Raw genomic sequence first — 22,663 nt, 5'->3', positions numbered from 1 at the left:
AGCCTCACTATCTCAGCCGTACTGTTGCTGCTTCTTGGTAGCCTCTGGAACCCTTTTGACTCCTATCATCTTCCAACCCTGGCCCTCTAACCTCCCTTTGACTTGGGGAGCTCCCCCTCCTTCCCCAACATCCTTTCAATATGTATTTTTTGGTGTGTTTGATTAGTTTAACTATAATTGATTTCTTCTACTTACAATCAAGAACCCTGGTAAAACAGAGAAGAAAGGGGAGAGTTATGTAGAAAGAAATTCTGGAAAGACCACCAAACTTCAATCAAGCAGGAACTAGCTATTTTGTTTAATAAAATTCAAAACCACTGACATGAAACCCTAGGATAGCTTTACTTAGGGTTAAGGAAAAGAAAAATATGTTCAGCAATTTTTATACAGTAAATAGAACCTGCTGGTTTGCTCCAGATGCCTGGACTATGATCTCATCTTCAAAGACATTTCCCACAGGTCTAGCTTGGGTGGCTGGGCATTGAGGTTTGTTTTCCCTTTCTCTTGTCAATACACAAGGTTGGGTTTATAGAGGGAAGAGATTGGTAGTGGCTGTTTGCCATTGTTCGGTAGGGGAAAGATGGCAGAGAGACCCTGGATTTGGACCTTCCCCAAAGCAATCAAGACCACATTCTCTGTCTAAACATTTCGAGGCCTTCACGACCTGTCCCAGCCTGCTGTTTTTCCATTACTACTTGTCCCTTCCTTTCTATATAACCACATTTTCTAATTCAGTCTCATCCACTGGTTTTCAAACTGATCCAATAAAAGGCTCTAAGGTCTGATGGAAATAAAACTCAAGCCAGGAAAGCTTAAAAAAACACTGCTCTGGGCCACAATGACCTCTTCTTTCTCTGACTTTGTCTTATTTTGTCATGGATCACATTCCACTTTATATTGAACGTTTCACAGGTTATATCTTTCTCTTAAACTGAGGTAGTTTTATAACACTGTATATGTTTCATCTGTACAATGTTACATTTCTACTTCTGTACATGCTACATTGTGCTTACTTTCTATCCAGCACCATATAGGTGACCTTCTTTACCCCTTTTGCCCTCCCCCATCCCCTTTCCCACTGGTTACCATTATGCTGGTCTCTGTATCTATGTGTTTGCTTTTGTTTAGTTTGGTTTGCTCATTTATGATTTTTTAAAATATAGTCCACATATGAGTAAAATCATATTGTATTTGTCTTTCTCTGTTTGACTTACTTCACTTAGCATAATACCTTCAAGGACCATACATGTTGTCCCAAATGGCAAGATTTCATCTTTTTATGGCGTAATATTGGTGTAATTATGGATTAATATTACATTATATATAATCTTTCTTTATCCATTCATCTGTCAGTGGGCACTTAGGTTGCTTCCTTATTTGGCTGTTGTAAATAATGCTACAATGAACGTAGGGATGCATGTATCTTTTTGAATTATTATTTTCTTCAGATAAATAACCAGAAGTGGAATTGCTGAATTATATAGTAGTTCTATTTTTAATTTTTTGAGGAGTCTCCCTACTGTTTTCCAACTTACATTCCCACCAACAGTGTGTTAGGGTTCTCTTAGGTTATATCTTGTCTTGGCTTCCCAGTGAAATTGGAAGGTTTTGGACCACAATGAGGTACCATTTCACGCCAGTCAGAATGACTGCTATCCAAAAGTCTACAAGCAATAAATGCTGGAGAGGGTGTGGAGAAAAGGGAACCCTCTTACACTGTTGGTGGGAATGCAAACTAGTACAACCACTATGGAGAACAGTGTGGAGATTCCTTAAAAAACTGGAAATAGAACTGCCTTATGATCCAGGAATCCCACTGCTGGGCATACATACCGAGGAAACCAGAACTGAAAGAGACACGTGTACCCCAATGTTCATCGCAGCACTGTTTATAATAGCCAGGACATGGAAGCAACCTAGATATCCTTCAGCAGACGAATGGATAAGAAAGCTGTGGTACATATACACAATGGAATATTACTCAGCCATTAAAAAGAATATATTTGAATCAGTTCTAATGAGGTAGATGAAACTGGAGCCTATTATACAGAGTGAAGTAAGCCAGAAAGAAAAACACCAATACAGTATACTAATGCATATATATGGGATTTAGAAAGATAGTAACAATAACCTTGTATGCGAGACAGCAAAAGAGACACAGATGTATAGAACAGTCATTTGGACTCTGTGGGAGAGGGCAAGGGTGAGATGATTTGGGAGAATGGCATTGAAACATGTAAATTATCATATGTGAAACAAATCACCAATCCAGGTTTGATGCATGATACAGGATGCTCAGGGCTGGTGCACTGGGATGACCCAGAGGGATGGTATGGGGAGGGAGGTGGGAGTGGGGTTCAGGATGGGAAACACGTGTACACCCGTGGCAGATTCATGTCAATGTATGGCAAAACCAATACAGTATTGTAAAGTAATTAGCCTCCAATTAAAATAAATAAGTTTATATTAAAAAAATAAAATAAAGAAATTGGAAGGTTTTGGAATGAATGCCAAGCTCATTCCTAGGACTTAAACACCAGTTGAATGAATTAATTAATGCATGAATGAAAATAGTAACATTTATTCATTTATTGATTACTATGAGCCAGATACCATGTTAAACAATTTGCATGCCTTGTCTCATTCAGTCTTCACAACAAACCTATGAAGTGGGTTTTATTAATATAGTCATTTCATAAATGAGGAAAGTGAGCTTCAGAAGACGGAAATGACTTACTCAAGATCACACACATTTACTCAGGCGGGCTGGCATTTAAACTACTACTAGTCTCAAAGTTTTCCCAGGTGGGCTTCCCAAGTGGCGCTAGTAGTAAAGATCTTGCCTGCCAATGCAAGAGACATAAGAGACAAGGGTTTTATCTCTGGGTTGGGAAGATCCCCTGGAGGAGGAAATGGCAACCCACTCCAGTATTCCTGCTGGAGAATTCCATGGACAGAGGAACCTGGAAGGCTACAGTCCATGGGATCGCAAAGATTTGGACATGACTGAAGTGAAGCCAGCAAGCAGCCATGAAATTAAAACATGCTTGCTCCTTGGAAGGAAAGTTATGACCAACTTAGGTAGCATATTAAAAAGCAGAGACATTACTTTGCTAACAAAGGTCCATCTAGTCAAGGCTACGGTTTTTCCAGTAGTCATGTATGGATGTGAGGGTTGGACTATAAAGCAAGCTGAGTACCAAAGAATTGATGCTTTTGAACTGTGGTGTTGGAGAAGACTCTTGAGAGTCCCTTGGACTGCAAGGAGATCCAACTAGTCCATCCTAAAGGAGATCAGTCCTGGGTGTTCATTGGAGGGACTGATGTTGAAGCTGAAACTCCAATACTTTGGCCACCTGATGTGGAGAGCTGACTCATTTGAAAAGACCCTGATGCTGGGAAAGATTGAGGGCAGGAGGAGAAGGGGATGACAGAGGATGAGATGGTTGGATGGCATCACCGACAAAATGGACATGAGTTTGGATGGACTCCGGCAGTTGGTGATGGACAGGGAGGTCTGACGTGCTGCTGTTCATGGGGTCGCAGAATCGGACATGACTGAGCGACTGAACTGAACTGAAGCGAAGCCAGCAAGCAAAGTCTCAAAGGTAGCATGATTCAGAGAGTGAGAATGTTAAGGACTTTCAAGATTTAGTTCTGAGATACCAGATGTTCTCAGACAGAGTTGGCAGATAAAGTATCAAAAAAGCAGGGAAAACTCATTAAATTAAGTTTTACTGAAGACAGAAGGAATGGAAACCAGCACCAAGTTAGGGCCATTGAGTCACTCTCTCCTGACACCCTCCCTCCCTCTAAGCCCTTTGCCAGATATACAGGGTTTCTGTTAAGTGAGAGCAGCAACCCACATTCATTCACAAGGACTGAATGAAGCAACTAATTGTAAAGAAATTTTCCGTGGTTCCCAGATACTAAAACACGTACATGTGAACCAGCTATATATGTGGAAGCTAGCTCAGTGCCTGGCACATACACAGTAGGGAATTAACAAGTGAATCATTCATGTTAATTGTTGGTGTCAATAAAGAGAATGTGTGTTAGGTGCCTAATGTGCACAATACTCTGGGTAATTTCGTAGTTTCTGACTCACATAATTCTTACAACCATTCCTTGAATTAGATGACTTTACTGCAGTTTAACAAATAAAGAAACTAAAACTCAGAGTGGTTACAATTTCCTTGAAGCCACACTGATCTGATACCAAAACCCATGCTCTTTATAATATCCAATACCGATAAATAACATGTATGTTGATACAAACAAATGGACCAAAAAGGAACATGACAACCAGTTCTTACTAATACCCTAGAAACACCTATGGTTTGAATTCAACTGAAGGAAGAAATTCATTCAAAGTTGTTGGTGGCCCCCTCCAGCAGCTCAATCAAACTTTACAGAGGATAGAAGCTTAGAGAACAGATATTCTATCCCTCTAGGAGCCAAAGTCCACTTGAGGCTGACTTAAGGCCATTTCATAGCAGACCACAGGACATAGTCTGACCCCTTTCATCAAGAACCTTCTGGCTTAATCATTAAAAACCACTATGAAGTATCATCTGACACTGGTCAGAATGACGAGCATGAGAAAGTCTAGAAATAACAAATGCTGGAGACTGTTGGTGGGAATGTAAATTGGTACAGTCACTATGGAGAAGGCAATGGCACCCCACTCCAGTACTCTTGCCTGGAGAATCCCATGGATGGAAGAACTTGGTAGGCTGCAGTCCATGCGGTCGCTAAGAGTTGGACACGACTGAGCAACTTCACTTTCATTTTTCACTTTGATGCATTGGAGAGGGAAATGGCAACCCACTCCAGAGTTCTTGCCTGGAGAATCCCAGGGATGGGGGAGCCTGGTGGGCTGCCACCTATGGGGTCGCACAGAGTTGGACACGACTGAAGCGACTTAGCAGCAGCAGCAGCAGCAGCAGCACTATGGAGAACAATATGGAGTTTCCTTAAAAAAAAAAAAAGTAAAAGTACAGTTACCGTATTGTGATCCTGCCATCCCACTCCTGGGGATATACCCTGAGAAAACCATAATTTAAAAAGGTACATGCACCCCAATGTTCATTGCAGCACTATGTACAATAGCCAAGACATGGAAACAACCTAAATGTTCATCAACAGATGAATGGATAAAGAAGATGGAATTACTCAGCCATAAAAAAAGAATGAAATAATGCCATTTTCAGCAACATGGATAGACTTAGAGGTTATTATATTAAGTGAAGTAAGTCAGAAAGAGAAAGACACATATCATGTGAATCTTATACGTGGAATCTTACAAAAAAATGATACCAATAAACTTATTTACAAAACAGAAATAGACCCATACACACAGAAAACAAACTTATGGTTTACCAAATGGGAAAGGAAGGGTGCTGCTGCTGCTAAGTCGCTTCCGTTGTGTCCGACTCTGTGCGACCCCATAGACAGCAGCCCACCAGGCCCCGCCGTCCCTGGGATTCTCCAGGCAAGAACGCTGGAGTGGGTTGCCATTTCCTCCTCCAATGCATGAAAGTGAAAAGTGAAAGTGAAGTTGCTCAGTCGTGTCCGACTCTTAGCGACCCCATGGACTGCAGCCTACCAGGCTCCTCCGTCCATGGGATTTTCCAGGCAAGAGTACTGGACTGGGGTTCCATTGCCTTCTCCCAGGCAATAAATTAGGACCTTGGAATTAACATATACACACTACTATATATAAAGTAGATAACTAACAGGGACCTACCATATAACACAGGGAACTATACTTAATATTTTGTAATAACCTGTAAAGGAAAATAATCTGAAAAAGCATATATGTGTGTGCATGTCTATAAATGAATCACTGTGGTGTACACCTGAAATTAACACAATGTTGTAAATCAACTGTACTTCAATAAAAATAAAACAAAAAGAATTACTTTTGCTTGGTAAAAGCCAGTGAGTAGCACAGCAAGCCAGTGAAACAAGGAATCTTTTGGGGGAAAGAGATAAGCAAGGTTACTCATTCATAATATAGTACTCTGCCAGAGGCTGCTTGTTAACTCTCCACCATATCTATCCTCATGGTTTTTCAATAGTAATAGGAGCTTTAACTGCATATGATAGGCAAGGTAAAGATCGTATTTTCCAACATCCCAGGCAGCTAGATGTGGCCGAGTGACTGGTTTCTTAGTCAATTGGACTCAAGTAGGATGGATATTTGCAATTTCTGAGTTGTGCCCTTAAAAGAAAGAAGCATATATCCCACTCTTCTCCATAGGTGAGGGAGATTAAGAGATACAAACTTCCATTTGCAAAATGAGTCACAGGTATGAAATGTACAGTGTGGGGAATATAGTCAATAACTATGTAATACCTTTGTACGGTCACATATTGTTACTTGACTTATCTTGATGATGATTTGAAATGTGTATATACCAAATCACTGTGTTGTATACAGGAACTAGCATAGTGTTGTAGGTAAATTACAGTTCAAAAAACAAGAGAAAAACAAACTCACAGAGAAAGAGATGAGATTTGTAGTTACCAGAGGTAGGGCGGGGGTGGGGGATGGGCGAATAGGATGAAGGTAATCAAAAGGTACAAACTTCCAGTTATAAGATAAATAAGTACTAAGGATATAATGTACAACAAGATAAAGATAATTAACACTGCCGTGTGTTATCTATGAAAGTGGTTAAAAGAGTAAGTCCTAAGAGTTCCCATCACAAGGAAAAAGTGTACTTTTTCTATTTCTTTAATGTTGTGTCTATCTGAGATGATAGATGCTCACTAATCTGAAAATGTGATGATCATTGCATGATGTATGTAAGTCAGCTCATTATGCTGTACACCTTAAACTTACACTGTGCTGTGCAATCATGTCTCAATAACATGGGAAGAATAGAAGAATGGAGTATGCCTTTCACTGGCCATGTGCTCCATTCCTATGAGCTGAAATGTTAACAAGGTGGGGAGCAATAAAATAGAAGAAGCCTATGCTTTTAACATCTCCAAACCTCTATGTTAGCCCTGGGCCACCTCCTTGGACTATTAACTGAGTGAAAAACAAACACTTCTGACTCACTGAAAATACATTATTTTGGAGTCCCTTATTAGAGCAGTTGAGCCTGTAGCTAACTAATAGGAGTACTAGTGTGAAGGTTCTTCTGGAAGATTGGCTACTTTGGGTGTTTTGGTCTAAACAGTTCAAGATAGAAGGACCTTTATGTCATCTAATCCAAGGTTCCGCTATTTCAGTTGAGATGCAGAGAGGAGGAAAGAACCCGTCAAAGTTCCACATTTAACTTGTCCTCATTTTCAGATAGGCCAGTTTCTAAAAGGAGGTCTGTGGCAGCCCCTTGATGGCTGGCATGCTGGCGGATTGTGGTGGTTGATGTTTTCAAAAAGCAACACATTATAAAGTAATTGGTTGAACTGTAAAATAGTGACACTCAATTTTTAAAATAGTAATGATTTATATCATCACACTTTTTCCTGGGAATCAACATAAATACACAACCAGATATCCAGCACTGACTTTGTAAAAGTGATAATTAGAGAACTTAGCTAAAGTAAACATTGAGTCAGCCAGGTTGACAGTTGGACAACAAGCGTTCAGTGAAATGAAAGTATTAGTCACTCAGTCATGTCTGACTGTTTGTGACCCAATGGATTGCAGCCCACCAGGCTCCTCTGTCCATGGAATTCTCCAGGCAAGAATTCTCTCTCTGGGCTGAGAAGATCTCCTGGAGGAGGGCATGGCCACCCAAATCCCATGGACAGAGGAGGAGCCTGGCAGGCTATAGTCCAGAGGGTCACAAAGAGTGGGACACGACTGAAGTGACTTGGCATGAATACTATTAGAACCAGGTTTAGAATGATTATTTGAGACAGGATATAGTAAAGACGCAGATCATGGCCTTTGGAGATGGGTAGACTTTGGTTTATTGACTATGCCAAAGCCTTTGACTGTGTGGATCACAACAAACTGGAAAATTCTGAAAGAGATGGGAATAACAGACCACCTGACCTGCCTCTTGAGAAACCTATACACAGGTCAGGAAGCAACAGTTAGAACTGGACACGGAACAACAGACTGGTTCCAAATAGGAAAAGGAGTACGTCAAGACTGTATATCACCCTGCTTATTTAACTTATATGCAGAGTACATCATGAGAAATGCTGGGCTGGAAGAAGCACAAGCTGGAATCAAGATTGCCAGGAGAAATATCAATAACCTCAGATATGCAGATGACACCACCCTTATGGCAGAAAGTGAAGAGGAACTAAAAAGCCTCTTGATGAAAGTGAAAGAGGAGAGTGAAAAAGTTGGCTTAAAACTCAACATTCAGAAAACGAAGATCATGGCATCTGGCCCCATCACTTCATGGGAAATAGACTGGGAAACAGTGGAAACAGTATCAGACTTTATTTTTTGGGGCTCCAAAATCACTGCAGATGGTGATTGCAGCCATGAAATTAAAAGACGCTTACTCCTTGGAAGGAAAGTTATGACCAACCTAGATAGCATATTGAAAAGCAGTGACATTACTTTGCCAACAAAGGTCCATCTAGTCAAGGCTATGGTTTTTCCAGTAGTCATGTATGAGTGTGAGAGTTGGACTGTGAAGAAAGCTGAGCGCTGAAGAATTGATGCTTTTGAACTGTGGTGTTGGAGAAGACTCTTGAGAGTCCCTTGGCCTGCAAGGAGATCCAGCCAGTCCATCCTAAAGGAGATTGGTCCTGGGTGTTCATTGGAAGGAATGATGCTAAAGCTGAAGCTCCAGTACTTTGGCCACCTCATGCGAAGAGTTGACTCATTGGAAAAGGCTCTGATGCTGGGAGGGATTGGGGGCAAGAGGAGAAGGGGACGACAGAGGATGAGATGGCTGGATGGCATCACTGACTCGATGCACATGAGTTTGGGTGAACTCCGGGAGTTGGTGACGGACAGGGAGGCTTGGCGTGCTGTGATTCATGGGATCACAAAGAGTCGGACATGACTGAGTGACTGAACTGAGCTGAACTGATATATAAAATAAGTTGCATCTGCTAATCCCAAACTCCCAATCCATCCCTCCCACACCCGCCCCTCCCCCTTGGCAACCATAAGCCTGTAGGTCTGTGAATCTGTTTCTGTTTTCTAAATAAGTTCATTTGTGTCATATTTTAGATGCCATATGTAAGTGATTTCATACAGTATTTCTCTTTCTGACTTACTTATTAGCATGATAATCTCTAGGTCCATCCATGTTGCTGCAAATGGCATTATTTCATTCTTTTTTATGGCCAAGTAGCATTCCACGGTCTGTATGTACCACCTTTTCTTTATCCATTCATGTGCCAAGGGACATTTAGGTTGCTTCCATGTCTTAAGTCTCAATCTTCTCATCTGTGAGATGCAGATAATATCCCTTGCCTCACCTGGTAATTGCAAGTATTATATATGCAATAGTAACGTCCAAAGCTCTTAGCACAGAGGCTGGCATAGAGTATGCTCAGTTAACAAGTTCTCCCATTATCGTGGTATCTGTACATGAATACGACACTGAAACCTGTTTGAGCAGAAGGAGTAGGAACCCCTTCACAAAGCCTTCTCATAGTAAGGGCAACAGTTGTTGTCTTTTATGGTACCACAGATTTACCCAGTAAATGTGAGGAAAATGCAGGTGCTTGCGTCCTACTGCCAGAGATTCTGATTCAGTGGTCTGAGGTGAAGTTTTTTTTAACTAGATTACCTGTATATTATAAAAAGAATATAACTTAGAAACAGTCAGACGGAAGAGATCCACAGGGCAAGGTATGGCGAAAGGGCTTTCCCCAAATCTTCACACATTCACTAACCCAGAAGCCCCTGAGGTGAAGCGTTTTTTCACAGCTTTCCAGATATTCTCATAGATGTGTTCTAAGAACTGTACTTTAAGAGAGGCCTAGGGTCTAGAATGCCTCTATAGGACCTGGGAGAAGGCTGTCAAATGATTTCAACAGTTGAGCAGGTCTTGGCTCAACACTGTGAGACTGACACCCTTCTCATTGATGCTCTTGCTTGGGAATGGTGGGTGAAGGTGTCCAAGCTCTGGGCTCTCTTGGTTCTCTCTTAGGTCATTGATGGTTCAGAGTTGAAAAACATACAATTTAATTTTCTTCAGCTGCTTTTACCTGCTGCTTCCTGCAGGCTCTCTCCCCGACTCCCCTCTCTCAGGAGACACAAGTGATTGCTGACCACATGAAAGGGAGGCTGTTAGAGGTATGGTTCATTAAGCTGTGGAGTGAGGAGCACTCCACTTAACAATCGTCTTGTTCTCATCGAAATTAGGACTGGAGAGTGGCTGATAATGGGATAAAGAATGCATCTTCTCTGGCTGGTGCATACAGCCCCTGCGGTTCAAAATCCCAGGCTCCCTGATGCCTGTCTGAGCTCTTCAACTAGGATACTTGCTTCTCTAATGTTGAAATCAGACCTAAGGACAACAGACACACTGTCCTGCCACTCTGTGCAAGATCCCAGAAGATATTTAGCCTGATTTTAAACATGCACACACACACACACACACACACATCCCCTTTAATTGGCTAAGATAGAAAAAAGTTGAAGTTGCTACAAAACAATTTGTAAAGCTTTAATATTAACAATGTTTTCTTTTTTGCCAAACCACACTTAGTTCCCTGACTGGGGATGGAACCCTTGGCTGTCAAAGTGCTGTGTCCTAACCACTGAACCATCAGGGAATTCCCAACAAGGTTTGCACTGACACCATCCCATCCCACCTTACCTCCATGATGAATACAAATAGAAACAGCAAACATCTCATAGAGACCATAACTGAAAAATATAAACCTCTAATGTTGGGCAGGAGATTCTGGGGTAGGAGGACTTTGAGAGGTCACTTGTTCCTTGTAGAAGACCTTGGTTGGACTTCTCTCATGGCTCAGCAGTAGAGAATTTGCCTGCCAGTGCAGGAGACATGGGTTTGATCCCTGCTCTGGGAAGATCCCACATGCAGTGGGCCAACTAAGCCCGTGTGCCTCAGCTATTGAGCCTGTACTCTAGAGCCCAGGAGCTGCAACTACTGAAGCCTATGTGACCTAGAGCCTGTGCTCAGCAGGCTGACTGATCAGCCCCTGATTGATTGTTGTACCTAGAGAAAAGTCTGGGAGAAGGAAATGGCACCCCACTCCAGTACTCTTGCCTGGAAAATCCCATGGATGGAGGAGCCTGGTAGGCTGCAGTCCATGGGGTCGCTAAGAGTTGGACACGACTGAGCGACTTCACTTTCACTTTTCACTTTCATGCATTGGAGAAAGAAATGGCAACCCACTCCAGTATTCTTGCCTGGAGAATCCCAGGGACGGCGGGCCTGGTGGGCTGCCGTCTATGGGGTCACACAGAGTCAGACACAACTGAAGCGACTTAGCAGCAGCAGCAGCAGAGAAAAGCCTACACAGCAACGAAGACCCAGCACAGTCAAAAAGAAATAATTTTTTAAAAAGTTTAGAAGACTTTGGTTTTCTCGATGAGCCTTTCTATACATTGTAAAATGGATCTACAGAATAAGAATGGCAACTTCATGGAGATTTACCAACCCCAAATCATCTCTCCAGGAGTTTGGTCTTCAGTATCAAGTCACTGCTTTAAGCCCCTTATAGAAACTGCATGGACACTCAAAGTTTTTCCTTTTTCCAGAATTTGGACTTAATTAGATGCATAGAGAACCATTGGCTTTTCTCCATTTTGTGGAAAGAGTTCTGTGGCTCATACTACTTTATAGGACATTTTGATTGTTTAATACTGATATTATCTGAAAATCTGCCATTCCAAGACACCAGCTATGATGCATTATATTTCCCCTGTGTCTCCTATCTGTTCCAGCTAGAGACCTTCATACACTGCACTGAGGACTCCACATTTGCTTTTTGACTAACGGGCCACCTGATGGGAAGAGCCAACTCATTGGAAAAGCCCCTGATGCTGGGAAAGATTGAAGGCAGGAAGAGAAGGGGATGACAGAGAATGAGATAGTTGGATGGCATCACCGACTCAATGGACATGCATCTGAGCAAGCTCCGGGAGATGGTGAAGGATAGGGAAGCCTGGCATGCTGCAGTCCATGGGGTCACAAAGAGTCAGACATGACTGAGTGACTGAACACCAGCGACAAAGCAGAACACTGGCCTATAAGTGACGAGACCTGCATTCCTGTTTCAGCTTTGCTACCAACATGCTGTGTAACTTCAAGCATGTTGATTCCCTGAGAGTCAATTTCCTCCTCTGTGAAATGAGGAAGAAGGTGTCTAAGAGTCTCTCCAGCTCTGCCATTCTATGAGTTTTAACATAAAGGTTTAATCAAAGATAAATTAGTCCTATCACATCAGCAACCCTCAAGCCAGTGGTTCCTAAATTCCACTGTGCATCAGAATCAGCCAGAGAAGGAACTCTAGTTTTGGAAATGTATCCTACATCTGAAGATAATGGATGTACAGGGTAATTCCATATGTCTTTATTGTATTAGTTTGCAAAGGATTGGAAACAACCCAAGTGTTCTTCAAAAAGTGACTGGTGAAATAGTCTTGTCCATCCATACAAGGGAATAGTATACAGTTGTGAAAACTGGTAAGGAAGTCAGATGTGGAAAGATCTTTAAGTTATGTATGTATTTATTTAATTTTATTGTTGAAATATGGTTGATTTACAATACTGTGTTAGTTTCTGATATAGAACAAAGTGATTTATATATATATATATACACACACACACACATATATATATATATAAATCACTTCGTTCTATATCAGAAACTAATACACACACATAAGGAGAAGGCAATGGCACCCCACTCCAGTACCTCTTGCTTGGAAAATCCCATGGATGGAGGAGCCTGGTAGGCTGCAATCCATGGGGTCGCTAAGAGTCGGACACGACTGAGCAACTTCACTTTCACTTTTCACTTTCATGCATTGGAGAAGGAAATGGCAACCCACTCCAGTGTTCTTGCCTGGAGAATCCCAGGGATGGGGGAGCCTGGTGGGCTGCCGTCTATGGGGTCACACAGAGTCGGAAATGACTGAAGTGACTTAGCATACACATACACACACACACACACATATACCTATATATATATATGTAGGTATTCGAATAATGGGGCTTCCCTGGTGGCTCAGTGGTAAAGAATCTGCCTGCCAAGCAGAAGATGTGGGTTCAATCCCTGAGTTGGGAAGATCTCCTGGAGAAGGAAATAGCAACCCACTCCAGTATTCTTGCCTGGGAAATCCAATGGACAGAGGAGCCTGGAGGGCTACAGTCCAAAGGGTCACAAAAGAGTTGGACACAACTTAGTGACTAAACAACAACAACAATATGAATATATATATTCTTTTTCAGATTCTTTTCCATTATAAGTTATCATAAGAAAAAAAAATAAGTTATCATAAGATATTGAATATAGTTCCCTGTGCTATACAGTAGGACCTTGTTGTTTATCTATATGTATTTTTAAAGATGAAGAACACTATGTGAAGAGTGCTAACTTTTGTTGAGGGCAAGTGAAAGATACGTATTTGCTTTGCTTGATATCTGATAAAATATCTGATAAAGAACCTCGGAAAGGATTCTTAAGACATGAATATCAGTGGTAACCTAGGTTTGTATGGCAGGTAGTGGTGGGGAAAGGTCAGAACAGGGCAGCTGCTGACAGGGATGGGAGAGACACTTTCACTCTATACACTTTTTATATTTTTAAACTTTTGTGCCATGTAAATGTGTTGTCTGTTCAAAAATTACATAATGGAATAACAGTCCACTTGAAAACTCATTAAAAATGCTGAGCTTCATAAGACAGAACTCCAGGGGTTCAGAATCTGCATTTTTAGCTAATTCCCCCTGTAGATTTTGATGTAAGTGGTGAGGGAAATACACTTAAAAAAAACACTGGCCTAAACACTGCAAAACAGGAAGGATGGCAACGATGCCTGCCTGCAGTGTAACCTAGGGCCTTCCCCTTAACAATTTCTCTACCAAGCAGCCCCACCTCACAGTGAAATTCTAAGGCCTCCCAATCCATATCTTATCATTCTACTTTCCTACATCTTTCGGTGATGTGTGTGAGCAAGCTTTCTTTGAGAAGTCCTGGTATTTCTTGACAGTGGAGAACATTAAGTCTCCAGCACCTTTGTTTATGGGGCTTTTCTCTTTCAGGCTGGCAGGACCTGCTTAGCTGGAGGAATCAGGGTGGTTGGGAAAGAGAAAATCTCCTCCAAAAGATGAGATCAAAGAATGATTTCACTTGCCCTGCCCTTCTGCTGCCAGTTGGCCTGCACAGCGGTGCCCTTGGCAGAACCAGCCCAGGAGTGGCAGCAGTAGATCAACCCCTGCCTCCTATTGAGGATGCCTGCTTGTAGATTTTGAGTCAGGGTGTGGACGTTACACAGGTTTTGCCTGGAACTGATTTACACTGATCCTTTGTCTGAGCCAAAGTGATGTGCTTTTTAAAAGTAATATATTTTTTAAGATGCTTATTGATTTGGCTGCTCCAGGTTTTAGTTGCAGCATTTGGGATCTTTGATCTTCATTTTGGCATGCAGAATCTTTAGTTGCAGCATGTGGGTTCTAGGTTCCTGATCAGGGATTGAACCTAGGTCCCCTGCATTAGGAGTGTGGAGTCTTAGCCACTGGACCACAAGGGAGTGCCCTAAAATTTTTACATATGTGTGTGTGTGTATATATATATATATATATATATATATATATATATATATATATATAAAAGAATCTGCCTGCAGTGCGGGATACCTGGGTTCGATCCCTGAGTTGGGAAGATCCCCTAGAGAAGGGAATGGCTACCCACCCCAGTATTCTGGCCTGGAGAATCCCAGATAGTTTATAAAAAGGCTTTCCTGGTGGCTCAGTCAGTAAAGAGTCTGGCTGCAATGCGGGAGCTGCTGCTGCTGCTAAGTCGCTTCAGTCTTGTTCGACTCTGTGCGACCCCATAGACGGCAGCCCACCAGGCTCCTCTGACCCTGGGATTCTCCAGGCAAGAATACTGGAGTGGGTTGCCATTTCCTTCTCCAATGCATGAAAGTGAAAGGTGAAAGGGAAGTCGCTCAGTCGTGTCCAACTCTTAGCGACCCCATGGACTGCAGCCTACCAGGCTCCTCTGTCCATGGGATTTTCCAGGCAAGAGTACTGGAGTGGGGTGCCATTGCCTTCTCCGCAATGCAGGAGAGCAGTGTTCAATCCCTGGGTCAGGAAGATCCCCTGGAGGAGGGCATGGCAACTCATTCCAGTATACTTGCCTGGAAAATTCCATGGACAGAGGGGCCTAGTGGGCTACAGTTCATGGGGTCGCAAAGAGTCGGACATGACTGAGCAACTAACACACACATACACACACATATTTTAGTCAATAAGTTGTGTTGGACTCTTTGCAACCCCATGGACTATAACCCACCAGGCCCCTCTGTCCGTGGAATTTTCCAGGCAGGTATACTGGAATGAGTAGCCATTTTCTCCTTCAGGGATTTTCCTGACCCAGGGATCAAACCTGCATCTCCTGCATTGGCAGGTGGATTCTTTACCACTGAGCTACCTGGAAAGCCCCAAAATAACATTAAGCAACATTTATTGCTCATGTGTGTTGAGCGCTTACCATGGTATCTTATTTTTCAACCCTGCTAAGTGTTTTTATTTCTATTTCACAGATACAGAAGCCAAGGCTAGAGTAGGTGAAGTGACTAACCATAGGCCACACAGCTAACAGGCAGCACAGCTGAGATGCACTTGCAGGCAGTCTGATGCTAGAGTGTACTGCTAACCACTTGACTATATTGCCTCTCTTTGCTGGTGGTAGGATGGTCATCCCTACTCAAAGCCAAGGCCCAGTCACCCAAAAAGAAGTTTCTGCAAAGCTGTCCCAGGAGTTCAGGGAAGGTCCATAGGTCCTGCTTTTGACTCTCTGTCCCAATCCCTCTTGCTCTGGTCTACTGTGCCTGGTTTTCTCACTAACAAAGAGCACAGATTCTCTCCCTCTTGTCTGCCAAATGGAATTGGCTCTTCAGTTGGGCTGTCTGATAGGATTTAATGTTCAGCTTCTCCCTTGATCACTGGCTTTTGGATCACCTTTGACTTCAAGCTGTGATGCCCCCAGGTGGGTCAAACGCCAAACTAAACCCTGGTTCCCAGCCCAGGACCCCAGCATGGATGTAGAATCCTGGCATCTTGCTTGTCCTACCAGGAAGAGAAGAACAAACTTTACTTGGCCTCTCAGACTCTTATTTCTTAACTAGCTGCTTCCGCTGACCCCTCACCCTCAGCCACATGAAGCAAGTTCTCCCAAACCTTGTCAACAAGTTGACTTCCTCCAGCAAACCACAAAGAAGTCAAGCCATCAGCAATGACTTATTGGTGGCCCAGCATTGTATTTTAGAGCTATAACTTCATTTGATGACTACTAACAACTGGCATACAGCCCAGACACTATGGAGACAGGAAGAGGAAATATTTAATACAACAGCCATATAGGTCACTCACTTTTCGTTTTTTCAGGAGTGGGATGAATTAGCACCAAACCAATCATTTGTTCTTGCCTTGTTCTATGGTGGGATACATTTGAAGACAGTTGGCTACAGTAGGGGAGAGGTGGAGTGTTTGGACATGTGATAGAATATAACAAACTGGTCCAGCCTCAGAGTGCTCTTAAACCTTTAATCAGTGGTGTTAGCTAGTCCCAGGTAGGGTGATAATAATACTAGCTAATTTTTAGAGAATGCTTATTTGTTTCTGTCAGCCATGGTGAGAGCCAAATGATCCTTTGCTAATTTGTTCTTTTTAGCATGTCCTTGTCATCAATCAAGTCCTAGGGACTATGTGGAGTGAGACTACTTTATCTCCTTTTGCTGCTTTGACCACAGCCTTCCCCTTCTTAAAACCATCCAGCAGTTTTCTCGGAACACCAGAAAAACTAGATCCCACCCATGATCAGTTAACATGGTGTAGATAGCCTGGTGTTGCGAGCCTGAAAGCCTGAGTTTTGAATCCTAGCCTAGCTACCTACAACCTATTTAATTTGAGGCAAGATACTAAACCTCTCTGTTTCCCAGTGTCTTCCTTTGTAAAATGGGAATAATAATGCCACAAATATTATTGGATTATTATGAGGAATAAATGAGTTATACTTGTATAGCACTTATAACAGTGTCTGACTGTAGTTAAGTGCCATGTAAATTTATGTATTAAATAAATAAATAGTAAGTATATCCATCCTTTAAACAGATATCTGTTAAGTATCCATGAGCCAGGTTTCCCAGGTGGTTTTAGTGGTAAAGAGCCTGCCTGCCAATGCAGGAGACTTTAGAGATGCATGTTCAATCTCTGGGTCAGGAAGATCCCTTGGAGGAGAGCATGACAACCCACTCCAGTACTCTTGCCAGGAGTTGAATCCCATGGACAGAGGAGCCTGGTGGGCTATGGTCCATAGGGTCACAAAAAGTCAGACAAGACTGAAGCAACTTAGCATATCCATGAGCAAGTCAGGGACTGATAAATTTGCTGTAGAGGCCACATACTAAGTATTTCTTTAGGCCTTCAGGGCACATAGTCTCTTGCAACTACTCAACTCTGCCATTTTAGTGTGAAAGAAATCATAGACAATATTTAAATGGTGTGGCTGTGTGCCAATCTCAATTTATTAAAATAAAACAGACTTTGGGATAAATTTGGCCCACAGGCCATAGTTTGGTGACCCTAGGCTAGGTGATGGGAATACAATGATACGCAAAACAGACCCACTTGCTCATTCTGTCAAGTGTGGAAGACAGATATGAAATAAATAATTACATACCTTATCTATTGTGATAAGAATGGGGAACGAGTAGGGTTGGGAGGGGGTCTAACGTACTCTGGAGGCTCAGACAAAGCTTCTGAGAAAGTGGCTTCCAACTGAGATCAAGGTCAGACTTAAGGAGGTGGTATCTGGAGGGACATGTGTGAGATGCCCTCCATTGATAATAGCCTCAAAGACTCAGGCTATTCTAAACATCCCTGTGATTTCCCTTCATTTAGTCTATGGAGAAATACTTGAAATTTTTATTCAGTTCTTTCCTGAAGCTGTTTGTAACGTCAGCATGTCTAATCTCTTGTGAGAACAGCAGAACTGGAAAAAGCACAGACTGTTATCACCAGACTACCTGGCCCCACACCGTAGTTGTGTAACTTTGGGCTGGTTTCTCAACCTCTTTGTGTTAAAGTTTCCTCCATCTGTCAGATGAGGATGGCAATGTCAGTAGTATCTACCTCATGGGGTGGTTATAAGAAATGAGCCAATGTAGGTAGCCTACTTGGAATAGTGTCTGGCTCACAGTAAGTGTGATATGTGTTAGCTTTTACTATTGTTGGTGATTATATTTTTGATACTTTTTGTAGGGTTCACTAGGGTTTCCTTTTCTTCCTGCTAACATTGCCCTCGTCTCACTCTAAGATGTACCAGTCTACTACGTTCTCTTATGTAAGGATTTAGTTATAAGACAGTCAGCACTTGGACTTCCCTGGTGGGAAGTCTGCAGGCAGGAGTCTGCCTGCCAGTGCAGGAGACACAGGTTCGATCCCTGGTTCAGGAAGCTTCCACATGCATTGGAGGAACTAAGCCCGTGTGCCACAACTACTGAGCCCGAGCTCCAGAGTCCATAAACTGCAACTATCAAGCCCATGCGCTGCAACTACTAAAGCCCATGTGCCTAGAGCCTGAGCTCTGCAACAAGAGAAGCCACTATAATGAGAAGCCAGTGTACCACAATGAAGAATAGCCCCCACTCACCTCAAATGGAGGAGGCCCAAGCAAAGCAACGAAGACTCAGTGCAGCCAAAATAAATAAATAGATAATTAAAACAAACAAACAAACAAAAAATGATGGGCACTTATGTTCCAGATTTGGTGCTAAACTGTTAATGGACAAATTTCACTTAATCCTGAAATTCAAAGTTTTAATGGCCCATTTAAAGTGAGGAAACCAATGCTCAGAGAAGTTAAGCGATGAGAGACAGATTATACAAATGGACAATGACCATACCATATATAAAAATAAAACTCTGACCCATAACCTGCAGCAAATGCCCAGGAAACCAAATTCTCATCTTCAATAACCAGCCCAGTAAGGCAGCCTGCTATAAGTCAGACCTGATTGTAGTCAGACTTCTATCTCCTGTATAATCCAGCCAGCCAAACACTGATCCCTGTAACAGTCAGCCCCCAATGGCCAGGACCAGATTAGTAATTGACAGCTCCTCTAATTTTTGTTCCAGCTTCCAACTTGGGACCAACCAAAGAAAGCCAAATATCACCTCTAACCAATCACACAGGATGCCCTGCTTCTAGTTAGCGTGTTCGCAGTGTTCCCATGCCAACAGCCTCCAATCAGGGCATATACTCAAAGCCTTTCCTTTTTCCACTCTAAAACTTTCTCACTCCTCTGCCTGCCTTTGGGTGTCTGCCTCAGCCTGAGCAACAGTGACTGGCTTTCTTTTAGCAAGTTCAGAATAGCCTTTGCTTGCTCTTACTTGTTTGGTTTTCATTTTTTCATACTGTCATCTTAAGGGTCACAAAGCTAATATGTGGCAGAGCTAGGACTCAAACCCTGGTCTCCCAGTCTGCAGAGTCCCAAGTCCTTAACCTATACTCCATATGCTCTTCCCACACTTTTAGGATGTTCTTGAATGATACGTTTTGATGGCATCCTCTTCATCTTTTCCCACTGAAAAGAGGTAATCTGTTTAGGATTCCCTTATGCAAGATAATTGGAGCCTCTCTGTACCTTCTCTAGCTCATGGCACAATTGGAAGAGCAACCTACATATAAAAATTATATAGGGCTGACAGCACCCAGCATAAGAACATGTGTTTGTTTTTTTCAGGGCTGGTACTATGAGTAGAAAGTGTAATTAAGATAAAGATCTATTATTTGCTGAGTTCTTCAGTTCAGTTCAGTTGCTCAGTCATGTCCGACTCTTTGCGATCCCATGAACCGCAGCATGCCAGGACTCCGTGTCCATCACCAACTCCCGGAGTTTACCCAAACTCATGTCCATTGAGTCGTTATGATGTGCCAAGCACTGTGCAAAACACTTTACACACAGTAATTATCTCATTTAGTCCTCAGAATAACACTAGGAAGCCAATAATTCTGTAATGTCCATGATGGGGATGATGAATCAGAAGCACAGAGAGCTTCCAGCAATATTGCTGTGACTTTAGGGGATGGAGAAAATTTCTTCACTCCTCAGAACAATTTTGGGTAGCTCCTACCTGAATTCCTGTTATTAAGAACTGTTGGTTTTGTCAAAATGCCAATCTCCTTGGAAGAGGTAATACATTCACCCTTCCCAACCCTTTACATTTCAGTTGGAAGGAACATATCTCAGTCCCATTTCTGACAGCTGGATTTGACAGGCAGAAAAGCAGAGAGAGCATGGACATACTCAGTGAGGGTGCAGACTCTGGGACATTTATTATCATATAATGCGATCAAGGGCTGGAGAGTTGGCCCTAGCATCTGTTTCACTTCAGGTATTCTTCCTAAGAACACTGTCAGACCCTCCCATCCCTACTCTACAAGCTTTCTGTAAGCTCTGAACCAGACCATTCCTTTCCCTTAGTATCTTTTTCTGCTTCTTGAAAATCAGGTTATCAAACTTTTCCCTTAAAGTTCCTTTATATCATCACTTCCTCCAAGCAGCCTTCTTTGATTATGGTTAGATCTGTTTTCCTGAAAAACCAGACCAAGTGATTGCCAAAGTTTCTGCTTCACCCTGACTATTTGGTGGTTATCATCCGAGGACCGCTGCCTGTTCCAATCTGTGTATGAATGGACTTTCACAAAGCCCACATGCTGATTGGATAAACCTGTTTTCCTTTTTATTGAAGTTTATTTACAGTGTTGTGTTAGTTTCTGGTGTACAGCAAAGTGATTCAGTTATGTGCGTGCATGGTGTCGCTTAAGTCGTGTCCGATTCTTTGCGACCCTGTGGGCTGTAGCCTGCCAAGCTGCCCTGTCCATGGGATTCTCTGGGCAAGAATACTGGAGTGGGTTGCCAGATTCAGTTATAATATATATATATATCCTTTTCCATTATGGTTTATTAAAAGATACTTAATATACAGTAGGTCCTTGTTGTTTCTTTTATATATAGTAGTGTGTATCTGCTAATCCCAAACTCCTAGTTTATCCCTCACCCTTTCCCCTTCAGTAATCATAATTTTATTTTCTGTGTTTGTGAGTCTATTTCTGTTTTATAAATAAGTCCCTTTGTATAATATTTTAGATTCCACATGTAACTGATATCCTATGATATTTGCGTATAGATCTGGTTTCATTATAATCTGGTTGTCCCATGTAGTCAGAGTGTAAATCAGCACCCTGTTTTCAATGTTAAGACCATTCCATCTCCATTCGTCTTTTTTAGGAAGTTTCCAAATTGGTGATTGGGACAGATCATCTATGGCCCATTCAGAACAAGGAAAGGAAAGAGAAAGAAAAACTGACAAATCTATCTTCTGTGTCCACTTTTAGCTAAGCTTTTGATCTGTGGTCCAGAAATTATGTCTGCATTGGTGTTTTCATAATAGCGGCCTCCCCCACATTGCTGCCTAAACTAGCTGAGAGAAAGAGAGGGTGGGGAGGCCAGAAAGAGAGGAAAAGGAAGAGAAGAAATGTCGAAAGAACTTCTGCCTGTATGTCCCATCCCGCGCCATCCTTATCCCAAACTCCAGCCCCTAAGTGAGAATGTAACTAGACAGTCAAAGGTGCCTCTGGGTTGAAAGGGAGCAGGTGGCTTTCCCAGTTCAGCCTGAGATTTAGTGACATTCATGTAGACCACACACCTTCTCTTACATGGGCAAAGAACACCATTTCCAACGAGGCTTTCTCACCTGACTTTATCCCCACCCCCTCAAATACACACACAGCCGTCCACAGTTCTCTGGCTCTGTGTTCCATGTAGAGATGGCTAGGTATAGGAGGAGCATTTCAGTCTGCTTGCCCACACTCCTGCTCCTTTTTCCCAACCAGTACTGGCTTCCCCTCAGCAGTGTGTGTGTATGTGTGTGTGTATCTGAGGTGGTCAGTGGAGGGAAGGCAGAAGAAGAGAAGAGGAGGAAGAAGAAGGAAGTGTCCCTCACTGATTTACGACCAGCTCCAAGAGTAGTCTAATGCAGGACTCTGCAACCTTTTTCTATAAATGGTCAGATAGTAAATATTTTGGGTTTTGTGAGCCACAGTCTCTGTCACAGTTGTCTAACACTGCCATTATAGAGTCAGCACAGCCATAGACAGTCCATAGATGAACAAGCAAGCATATGTTCCAATAAAACTTTATAAAAACAGGTGGTGAGCTGGATTTGGCCTTTGGGCTGTAGTTTGCACACTCCTGATCTAAACTAAAGGAAAGACTGGAAATCATGAATGGATAACCATTGCCTAAGCCTCTTTTGAGTTGACTTTCTTTCACAGGCCATAGTCATCAACACCTCTGGTTACTATCCAAGGTATGGAAGTGGAAGTTATGCTGGAGACGGGTGCTAGTGATTAAGCCTAGTGTGGCTTGACCTCAAGACATATTCTGGTAATGCTGTTTAATATATTTATGTATTTATTTATTAATTTGTCCTCACCATATAGCTTTCAGGATCTTAGTT

This window comes from Bos indicus, chromosome X (assembly GCF_029378745.1).
Source record: "Bos indicus isolate NIAB-ARS_2022 breed Sahiwal x Tharparkar chromosome X, NIAB-ARS_B.indTharparkar_mat_pri_1.0, whole genome shotgun sequence".
Classification (NCBI taxonomy): Eukaryota; Metazoa; Chordata; class Mammalia; order Artiodactyla; family Bovidae; genus Bos; species Bos indicus.
This window is presented reverse-complemented; position numbering follows the sequence as displayed.